Below are 9,511 nucleotides of genomic sequence, written 5' to 3' on the forward strand. Positions count from 1 at the left end.
CACAACTGTATTCTGCATGTTCTTATGGTCAAGAATCCCTCCATAATGTGAGGTACTGTACACTATCGGCCATAGTAAGTAATGTTAAGCCCAGCTTTATTGATATGCACAGAAATTAAACTGGAGGGACCCACAGTTCCGGGTGTTGTGAATTTGTATTTTGTAGATTACTAACTAATAATTTTGGAATTAAAATACTAATGGGAAATGTGTGTTTTTGTGTTGTTTCATCTTCTATGAACTTTTAGTAGTAAATCAGATTGCTTTAAATCACACCACATTTTTTATAATTATAATTTGTGTTGTTAAATCCACGTCATAAAGCAAACAGGGTGATCTTGGCGTTTTCTGCTGCCACTGGCTCGTAGTATGATGATGCTGGCTGTGACTGAATCAAGCTTCACCCTCTGGGATTTGCCCTCATCAGAACAAGGACATACTTCAATGTTAGCTCTCGGCTGGTCTTTCACACCAGCCCTCAGACCTTTGGTCAGTTCTTAATTTGAAGAATTACAGCCTCCCAGCATGCACCATGTGTCAGGACCATCCACAGTTAAGTGGTGATATTCAGCTGTAATGATGAATGGTGGCAGTGTGACTCTGTTCCTCCACCTAGATGAACATTACCTTTGAATGCTTTATTAATACTATCCATCACAGGCAAAGCGTTAATGACTGTGAGCACTCACCTCTACCATCACATGCATGTGTGGGAATTTGTGAGCCTAATGCCTCTGTGTGGACTGCTATTTTTGCACAGTCAAGGCATATGCTGCCTTTGTGTGCAGGGAAAAAGAGAATCAGGCTGTAGACATATTGTTATACTTTGATTTTAAGGAGGAACCAGCAGCAATTACATTTAACAGGGGAACAATTTGTTACTACAGCTATTTATCCTTTCAATGCACATTTCTTTTTTCATATTTTTATGAATAATTCTGTATATTCAAAAATGTCAACACTAATTTGTTCTCTGATTTGACATCTACACAATTTGTTGTACTGCTCTTTTTTATTAATGCAAGTACCTGATGCTGTTTTCTTTATGTATGCAAGTACCTGATGGAAATATTCCCTTATGGGATGACAAAATACCATTGTCAGTATCAAATCATACACAAAAAGGATATGCTGGAGGTACAATTTTTATAAGAGCACAAATACAGACAAATAGGCTGAGTTCAAAATCTATAAAGAAGGTTAGAAAGTAAAATGGAATTTCTTCAGGTTAAGGTTGTATTATAACTGCTTGCAATTTGCACTTGGCAGGGATCAGAAAACAGTTTGCCTCATTTTGACTGTTGAGTGTAATTAAGCTGTGTTGATAAAGCCTATTTTAATCTATGATTTTCCTATTTTTATTCTACATGTTCTGCCTAAAGGAACATCACATCTCCATATGTTTTAATTCCAGTTCACCCTTCACCCAATGAGACAATTAGAATAAAGAGTGAAAAGAAGAGGTAAAAAACATTGACTTTATAACCTTGCTTTGAGTTTCAAACACAAACATTGGTTCCATTCATGTTGTTAAAAGACAAAGCTAAGAAGCAAAATTAATGATCTCCCCAAACTTTTGACTTCAGCCCTCAGCCTTCAGTTTGTGTGTGGGTGTAAAAAGGTGAAATGGAGTGCTTGTGAGAGCAGTTGTGAATGTGTTTTTAAAGTTACCCACTACCATGCATAACACTACACTGCATAACACAAGCAAAACTGGAAAAAACATTGTATAAAAATATTTGCGGCAGAAATTAAGCTTTAGTTCACTGAAGTCAGGCTTGTATTGGCTGATCGGCTTTAGCGGTTTCAAATATAATTTGCCGCTGTCGCTCCGAAGGCTTGCTCTTGGAGGAATTTGGGGTCTTTGTAAATTTTAGAATGTGGTCTAGACTCTATAATCTGTAAAGTGTCCTCAGATAACATCTGTTATGATTTGACTTCACAACCAATGGCTCATTCCCAGCTGTGTGGCCACCAACATTATATCTGCTGACATCAACATGCTGGCATTGTCATTGTGAGTATTTTATCATTCTGTGTCTAGTAGCCTGCAGTATGTTAGCTCCCAAAGAAATGTAGCAATCTAAGCCATGGCAACATGGTTTACTACATCAAAACTAATTTGATTACATCCATATACACTACAAATACAAGTCAGTGTATGGTGGTGGCATCTGGTGGCCAGTGGCTGCCCGCATCCGCTTCAAGACACTAGTACTTACATGCAGGGCCACGAACGGATCAGCCCCAGCTTACATCCAGGACATGGTCAAACCATATACCCCAACCCGCCCACTTCACTCTGCATCAGCCAAACTGCTTGCTGCCCCCTCACAGCGAGGGAGAACTAATCACTCAACCAAATCCAGACTGTTCACTGTCCTGGCTCCTAAATGGTGGAACGAGCTCCCCATCGACATCAGGATGGCTGAAAGCCTACACATCTTCCGCCGAAGGCTAAAAACACATCTCTTAAGACTACACCTTGGATAAAAAAAAAAAAAAAAACTCTTGAACCTGCACTTTCATACTTTCATTTCTTTGTAGCTTTGCTTATTTAAAGCTAATGTACTTGCACTTAATCTTGTTGTCTAGAGTTTGGACCTTCTCAGTTGAATGCACTTAATTGTAAGTCGCTTTGGATAAAAGCGTCAGCTAAATGACATGTAATGTAATGTAATGTAATGTAATGTGTAGTCTACGTGATACGCAGGTATATGGAGTATACCCACTAGGAAAGGTCAAGGATTTCCATATACTCACTAACAAAAATGCAAGGATAACGTTACGTGAAGATGTTTGTTTTATGAGAGAACTTTCACACTTTCATGAATTCACCCTGTGTTGCGAGTAGTAGCCTACGAACTACAACACAGTTGTTTGGCGGTCATTCTCCACGCAAATTTGAAATGAACTAATGTGAATGTAGATATATGAAACCAAAGCACATTTAAACTACACTCTTTCACTGTTTTGGTAAGCCATCTCCTGAAGCTACTGCCGCTTCGTTACGTTAGCCTACAGAAACTACAGAAAATGAGCCGGATGAGGCTGATGCTTTACGCGGTAACGTTACAAAAAAAAACCTATGGGGTTGTCGCTCTGGGGACGCGTCGCTCTGGGACGGGCGAGTCTAATGCTGGGAAGGAAAAACATGACAGTATACTCACTACAAAAAAAACTAGACTACACCACTGGTCCCTGGCATCACTGATCCTCATCAGCGGGATAAGCAGCATAATGGCTAATGCCGGTTCAGCCGGTTTGCATAAAATCAAACCAATTTAAGAGCGTACACCGGACCGGCAAACCCAGAAATCGACCCAACCCTAGATGCTAATGTTGATATTTGTCTACTGTGTGTGTAAATAGAAAACTGTTTGCTAACAGCTGTATATTCTTAAAAGGTGATGATATAGTGTTGCGTTCACAGCTTGTTGCGCTCCCCCCCAAGTGGCCAAAAATCGAGAAAGAAATCAATTATAGCATATAGGTGCAGAAGGTTAGATAAAACAGGTGTGATAATGAGACACAAAGAGGAAATAATATCATGTCTCACACACTGAGACCCTCCCAAATCTATTTGCATCTGCAAAGACTATTCATCTAATTGTCAGTCCACTGGATTTTCTGTAAAAGGTCATGTATGATTGACCTAATTCTTTCGGCTGCCAACCATCAGTCACAGTAAGTAATTTTATTGTGTTCTGATTGAAAACTTACTTGAGCATAAGTTTTCAGCAGGAGAAAAAGCGGACTTTGGAGAATTATGGAGATCAAAAGTGGCTTTAAAAAAACATTGAGTCGCTGTGTGCACACAACATTCAGAAACACACACACACACACACACACACACACACACACACACACACACACACACACACATATACGGTGTGTGTGTGTGTGTGTGTGTGTGTGTGTGTGTGTCATTTGTCAAAGGATAACTTTGACAAATGTGAAAGGTACCCTTGTAGACAGTTGTTATTAAGAACTGATGTGTTTTATTGTGTTTCAGAAGTAAAATCCTAAATATTTTGTTGATAATGTTTAGTGTGGCTCCAAAAGTTTCATCCAACATGTTTAATTGGTGTAGATTATTTTAGTTCATCAAAGTAAATAAATCAATGTCCCGTTTTCTCATTCTCTTTCACTCAGCCACCACCCACCCACCCAACCACACATGCACACACACACACACACACACACACACACACACACACACACACACACACACACACATCTCAACGACACTTGTGGAGACTGAAGTTCAATACCTGCTGTCAGTTCATCTCATGCAACCAGGTCCTCGCGGCCCACTCAGCGCATTGTTCAGACAACCAGCAATTTGAAAAGAGGACGTAAAACTTCAATTAAATTGGAATCCTAGTAATTGTTGCCAAAACAATTGCAACAAATTGGAGCCTTTTATATTTTTGAATATAAGATGATATCTATTATGATTATCAATGATAGAGGGCTGGAATACGCTATTCACGAAACTGAAAATCCACATTCATGTGTGACCATTGTTACAGTGATAAGAAATTAGCAGGATCAGATGAAGAAAACTAAATAACAGATATAACACTACTGGAATGGGGGTGTATCAGAGATAATAATTTTTAGAAAAGAGTAAGCCTATATGAGAAATGCCAGAGGGCAGTGCGTAACTGAGTTTCTCTCTTTTTCTCTCACACAAAACAAACCAGAACACATACATCCCCTCACACTTTTATGATTTCATCAGAACCAATAAGACTAATGCCTCTGCCAAAAAACAGCGTTATAAATTGGGACTACAATAGGGACATTCTTTTTCTCTCTGACACGCTCGCATTACATTTCTGCTGGGAGGAATATGTGAATGATCATAACTCACCCTCTGCCTGACTGTGGGACAAAAAAGGGGGGAACTGCAGATGTTTGCCGACCCAGAGTGTGTGTTGTGTGTGTGTAGGCAGGCAGGCAGAATCAGAATGAGAATGAGTTCTTCTCTTATCTGCGATGTATCAGGCTTTGTGGTTTATGACCTGAGAGATAATCCCTCTTGACTCGCAGCCTCACACACACTCTCCTGTCACCAGGGGCGGGGCTAGAAAGGGGACACAGGGTGGCACCAGCCCCCCCTGAAATATGATTGCCCCCCTCCCTACCCCCCAATCCATTGGGCTAGAGTGCTGTCAACTTGACAATTGCGATTTCCTTTGGATCAGAGTACTGTCACTTGGCTGCCTGCTCTGCCAATTTTCCCAGCCCTTGTCGCATGACCAATTCATGTTTGCATGATGACTGTCCAAAATTCCGGTACCGTGGAACCAGCACTGGAATTGTTTTTAAAAAAAGTGGCAGACTGAGCCTATAGAAAATGTGTATTGTATTCGGATATAACATTTGATTCAAATGAAAACAAGTGAAATTAATATTGAACTAGTGCAGTGCCCGTTGAAACGGGCCGATTGCTTGGCCTGTGGTATTGCTGCTTGTAGAATTCATCAAAACCAAATTGTACCCCAAAATTACTTACAGAAGGACCCCAAACCACTTCATATGCAACTCCTCGGTATAGCCTACTACTAACTTACTGATTTACCTGACAGAGAACGTTGCAGATTCAGAATGTAATCACAAAATATCACAATGACAATGTGGAGTAATCAGACATTACCGTCATGGACTCATGGCAGTGTGCTACCCACCCGTGTGTGTGTGTGCAGAGAGAAAGAGAGAGAGAGAGAGAGAGAGAGAGAGAGAGAGACATTGTTGTCTTGTGTTGGATCGTTAATGAATTTAACATTTCAGCAGAGGTGTTAATTTCCATACGTGTTTAGTGGCTTGACAGTTAACAGTGAAGTAGGGGATTTGATTTGCGGGGTATTTTAGCGACGGTAATGTTATTAGTTAGCACTATACTTAATTAACCCAGGTGAGTCTGATGTGTTTGCCCGGTTCATCTCTGAGATTTTCTCACATTGCATAGCGCTGTGAAGGAATAATCTCTGAGATTACTTTATATTCTGCCTCTGCTAGAAGTGGTGAATGTAGGCTACAGCTCACAGCAACTTATTACTATATAGTTTCTGGCTTTTGTTTGATATTTAGTGTTGGCAAATGGCTTTTTGTTGAGTTTCCTCTTAGCTTCTTTTACCGATATATATTTAACGATATCTTTCTAATCCAAACAACGTCAAATTATTATTATTATTATTATTTGTGTGGCGTAATTACCTGTGTCCTCTTGTGTGACACATTTAACCCTGAGTGTGTGTGTGTTTGTTTGTGGTGAATTAGTGTGTTGTAGGTGTGGGTGTCAGGAAAGATTAGAGGGATTGGGAACAAAAGCAAATTGATGTCTCTGGGGTCATGTTAAATATATGGCTCTAGTTGCGTGAAAGGCCTGGTATATGAATGCAAGCTGACTTCTATTAGGTTTCTGTCTTAAGTGTAATTGTTGAAAAGTGATGTGTGATGTGTCTGTAAAACGTCCATCAAACAACGTCCTGCTTTCCTCTCCCTTCCTCCTCTAATTTACTAACATTTTCTTTAGCTTTACAGTTCCACTTTTTGTTATTATTTACTTGCCGGCGTAAAAGTAAAGCAAATGTGTTTAGGGAAATTTGGACTAGCAGATTGTTGCCACATTGTCTCAGGCCATTAAAGCACTACAGGAAACAGCAAATTTCTTAGAAATGTCAGGAGAGGGGGGAAATATAAGGCAGCAGGAAAAAGACAAGCACGGATCATTTACATATGTGCTTTAAATGATTCCCATTCATAGCTGTTATGTTTCAGATTCAGTTGCTTTAAAAAAATTAAATTGAACTGCATGGCAATAGCCTGAAACAACCCAATTTTACTTTCCAGGGGAGGCCTTGGATGTAGGAGGCAGGATGTTTTTCAAGCTTTAGGGATATCGATTGATCACAGTTCTTTTGAATCCTATTTTTCAGTTGCTCACTAACTCCAACTCCTGTGACCACATCCAGTGGCACAGCACATACATCTGGGCTCTGTACATACACTCAATGGGCCCCCTACACCCCCTTTCATCCATTGTCACACGTGTACAAATACCTAAATCAACAAGTAAACACAGGCATCTGTTGTGGTTATAACATTAATCTATAATGAATTGTTTATGCAGACATTCATGTTCAAACATACGAGAACAATGTTTAAACAACCAACAATCAAGTTCAAGCTCAAGGACTTTATTGTCATTTTGTAGCACAACAAGATTACTTTGTGACAGCCCGAGGGTGCGCTAAAAAGTGATAAAATGCATGTTCGGTAGTACTGGAACAATTAAATAAATATAAATAAATCTGTAAGGGTATCTAAAATAACATATACTATAAAATAACAACATAAGATAATAATATAAAATGAAATAAGCTAAAATATAATTAAAAGTTGAGTAATAAAACGTATATATATGATTTATATTTGAATAAGAGCTAACTTTATATAAATAGGAGCTAACCAAAAGTGTACAAGTTGCGTTATAGCATCAGGGTTTCCTATTGCCACATGGTTATATTGCATTTGTATTGCACATTACCACCCTGATTATCAACAACAGATAGAATTAAGGAAAACCATTGCAAAAGAGTCAAAACACCAGCGGTGAAAAACATCAAGCAGTAAAATATTTAAGGCGAATGAAATAATCTAGTTTGAGGGGAGTTTGACGTTTATTCCATTTAAAAGGTAGACCGGGTAAACCCAGCCCGATCTGCCGGCGATTTGATTTCGCCCTGCAGCTCAGGCTGGAAACCAGTACGTTTATCTATCCTGCTTCTCTTACAATTTTGTGGTGACCAATCACAAACTGGCTTATCCACCTGGCGCGCTATTGGCGGGTTTAACAAGCAGCTTCTTGTTTACATTCGGCCACCGAAGCGCAGCAACCCCTTGATGCCGCTGACGCTGCTGCGTCACCCGGATCGTTGGTCTGATTGGTTGAAGGACTATCCAAGTCATTTGAACTATGCCCGTTGATCACGCCTCTTGTGCGGTAGAAAATACAGAGCAGAATCCCCAGTCTAATGTTCAATCTTAAAAGATTGAGCTTGGTCTGGTGATAGCCAGACTATTTAAAAGGTGCATATTACCTGAAAGTTGTTCATACAAGGTTAGTATGTATTGGATATAAGGTTATTGGATTGTGTGCTACAAGTAATAAAGCAAGCGCACTAACCATTTTCTTTGCCTGAGAAAATATATCTGTTCACTACTAGACGAAAATACATCCACACATGCACACTCATATACAAATAACTATAATGATGATGATTTAATGACAATAATCACAATAATACCTATGATGACTTAAGATCAGCCAGGAGGAGGCGAGATCTATATTTGGAGATGGTTTTAGCTGTAGGAAACATAGTAAACATCTTTGTTTGTGAGGCTACACTGAACTGTTATTCAAGTACAGCACAGAGAGGTTATCAAGATTTCTTAGAATGTATTACTGGACACCCTACAGCAGGTCAGTTTTTCAGATAACCAGTTTTTTTGTATTTTTTTATTATCGTGTGTAATGGGTTTTGAATGAGTTTCAAAACTATTTTCAGAGGAAACTGTGAATTTGAATTTGTCAGATCATTCTGATTAAGCTTTAATTTAAGAAACAGTACCGGGAATAAGATGACAATTTATTTTTCTTTATTAACTCTTTCTCTTTCTCTCTCTCTCTCACACACACACACACACACACGCACGCACGCACGCACGCACACACACACACACACACACACACACACACACACACACACACACACACACACACAAATTTAAAGGATGTTAAATCACAATTAGTGAGGGAAATTAAAGTTGAATTGAAGTTAATTGGATGGAGCAGATGGTAACAAAGTGTCTTATTATCATGAAGATCTGCAGTTGCCATCTGCACAATGTTTAAAATGAATTGCGCAGATACATCTTTATGAAGTCACGGGGAGTGTAGAACTGTGTGAGAGTTTTGGATTGACAACTTAATGAATAAATTACAATTGATAAAATTTGTAAGGCATAAAATTTGAAGCTAAGATGGTAGCTCTGATGTCAATGGGCTTTTTCTTTTTCTCCTCATTCAGGCTCATAAAGTACACCAATTATACTTTCTGACATTTAACATATTTAAACGTGTACATTAAGTCTGGTAATGTGTGTGTTTAGAGTGTGTGTGTGTGTGTGTGTGTGTGTGTGTGTGTGTGAGTGTGAGAGAGAGAGAGAGAGAGAGAGAGAGAGAGAGAGAGAGAGAGAGAGAGAGAGAGAGAGAGAGAGAGAGAGAGAGAGAGAGAGAGAGAGGCGCCTAAATAAATTAATTATTTGTGGGCGCCTGGTTAGCTCACCTGGTAGAGCGGGTGCCCATAGAGGTTTACTCCTCGACGCAGCAGCCACAGGTTTGACTCCAACCTTTCAAGTCTAAGCTGTCCTATCCAAATAAACGCCTAAAATGCCCAAAAAATAATCTTAAAAAAAATAAAAAATTATAATTTGTTCA

Source organism: Perca flavescens, chromosome 2 (assembly GCF_004354835.1).
Source record: "Perca flavescens isolate YP-PL-M2 chromosome 2, PFLA_1.0, whole genome shotgun sequence".
NCBI classification, from domain to species: domain Eukaryota; kingdom Metazoa; phylum Chordata; class Actinopteri; order Perciformes; family Percidae; genus Perca; species Perca flavescens.